Here is a 2,491-nt window from a genome sequence, read left to right as displayed (position 1 = left end):
TTCCATTACATTCATATACCACAACTAACATGTTAGCCATTCCCCAATTGATGGGAATAAATCCTAGCTGGTCATATTAGCTTTGCCTAACCATGAGCAACTTCTTTTTTTTTCAACCAAACACGGGGCTCCATTTTATTCTGCTTGCCCTAAAGAGAATCCTGGGCTTGTGTGGCAGACCCTGCTGGTCCATCAGCACCCTCTGGGCTGTTCACAGAAACATCACCACTGTGCCCTTCTTGCAAATTTGCCAAGGCTCCAGGGGGTAGAACCAAATGTTAATTCAGTCCTCACTCAGGCTCAGCTCTTTGGTGAGGAACTCAAAGAACTTGACAGCCGTGGTCTCTGTTCTCCTCTGCTGTGCTAGCTAACCCATTCCAGTGGAGATCATGACCTGGGCACAGGGGTTGCCTGAACCACTCAGAATCATGGTGAGGTCTGGCCTCACAATGACATTCACTCTGTCCTGGGGCTTGCCCAGACAGCAGCACGCAGGTGCTGCCTCAGGCTGCTGGGCAGCGGGGCAGAAGGCAGGTTGGTGTCTAGCTCCAGGAAGGGCATGGCAGCTAGACAGGTTGGGACTGTGTGGTGGCGACTCTGGGAGCACCCTGGACTGGGGCTCAGTGGACAGACTGTCTGGCACAGGGACTGACTGCTGGTCCCCAGTGGTGTCTGGGGTGGCAGGAGGGGCATGGGGGAGGGGTGGGCCAGAGATGGCTAGCTCTGGGACTGGCTGGGGGTAGCCAAGCAGGGCCTGTGAGTAGGGAAACCTACTTTTGATGCCACAAGGAGGATCAATGGTACAGGTAGTACCCCTCTAGGGTGCCCATCAGGAGGGACCCCTAGGACTATGCCCATGTCATCAAGAGGGACTTGGAGAACAGATTTTCCTTGAGGTTGGAAAGGTGGTGGAGCCACCCCCAGTAAGTACCCTGTCCTCCATCTCTCAGCTGAGGCCTGTGCAAAATTGAGGGTGAAGGTAATTAATATTGCCCTGCCCTGCCCCCCTTGTTGGGAAGGGACCTGATGGTGAAATTGGGAGCCAATTTTTTCTAGTTCAGAGCATTCTGGAACCAGAGGGCTACCAGTGGCTGGCTAGTCACAGGTTCACCATACATCAAGCCTTGTTCTTAGATACATCTACATATTCCTGATCCCCAAGCAGTGTGTTACACAAAACAATTGGTTAGGAGATCTAGGTACTAAATAGTCATCTTTAATTCCCTCCAGGGAAATTGTCCTTTCTCTATACTCACACTGTCTGTTTGGTCCTTGTTTGCCTTGCCAGGTTTTGTCTCCTCCACCCTTTAGAGCCATCAACTTCCAGATGACTGCTCAGGCTCTGCACCCCTTGAACCCAGAAAGGTAGGGACAGTTGTACACCCCTTAGCAGCAGGAAGCAGTTTCAGAATCCTGAGACTTGCTTCCCCCTTGCCCCAAAGGAATATGGGTCCCATTTGTTAGGGGGGGCAGGGAGAAATAATGGGGTACAGACTGTGAACCACCTTATTCTCTCATCTGGCTTTTCATGCCCAAATAACTTGGCCTAGCCTTCCATTGTCTGCCTCCAGCTGTTACCCACCCTCCATTCTTTTTATAATTATCTATACCTAAATCTGTTACCCTTAGACTATCTAGCTCATTTTGGATTCAACCTGGCCCACTGGCCTTAGTGTGACAATGCTAAGAGTACCCATTGTGGTGAAACAAATTCAGCAGGACCAGGTGTGTTAGTATTTTGGGGGCCAGAGCACCTTCAAAAAACCTCAACCTTTTGGTTCCCTGAAACCAGGAAAAATTGCCCTGGCCAAGACTGTAGGTATGTAAGTTGCTGCCTTCCCCTTCTCCCTATCAAATGCCCTCCAAGCAAGCACCTTGGAGGTTCTTCAGGCCTGATCTCAGGTCCCATTAGGTCAGACAGCTGGGAGGCTGTTTCATACTCAGCCTGACTCCAGTGGTTATGTTAGAGGCTATGGACTGGGCACACCTTGGACAATGTCACCTTTAGGTTGTCTTTTACAAAATTGGCAAGCTCTCCGTTCTGAGAACTCTGTAAGATGCTGGGATATTTTGGATGACCCCTTTATGGCCCCCAGGGCTTTGCCTCCCCTTCCCTGTCTACATTCCATTCCCTCCTAGCCCCAACCTGCCCCACTTCTCTTTCCTCTCACCTTCCATGTATCCTACCCTCCATCTCCTCCCGCAGTCCCACCCACCCCCTGTCCTGGCCTCTGGACCTGCCCCTACAACAGTCCCTGCAGTATCCCACCATGGCCCCTATCCCCAAGGGGACCCCTTACTCAGATTCTGTCCTGCACTCTGCCACCACAGCAGTCACTTTATTTCTCCCCGCCCCCAGCCCCCTATTCCTCCTCAGGTGCCAGTTGATCTCTCTTGCCAGCTATATCTCCTGGCTTTGTAATCCAATCCAGTTTAGCCAGCACTCTCTAGATCCGCCCTCTCAAAAAGTGGGACATCCTATCTCCCTCAG

General features: G+C 51.5%; 1 pseudogene; it reads right to left on the bottom strand.

The window, feature by feature from the left end:
- Positions 1-211: 211 nt before the first annotated feature.
- On the bottom strand, positions 212-561 carry LOC118852770 (annotated as a pseudogene).
- Positions 562-2,491: the final 1,930 nt, after the last annotated feature.

Source organism: Trichosurus vulpecula, chromosome 6 (assembly GCF_011100635.1).
Source record: "Trichosurus vulpecula isolate mTriVul1 chromosome 6, mTriVul1.pri, whole genome shotgun sequence".
Classification (NCBI taxonomy): Eukaryota; Metazoa; Chordata; class Mammalia; order Diprotodontia; family Phalangeridae; genus Trichosurus; species Trichosurus vulpecula.
Note: the sequence above shows the minus strand (reverse complement) of the source record. Positions and strands in the feature narration are given on the sequence as shown.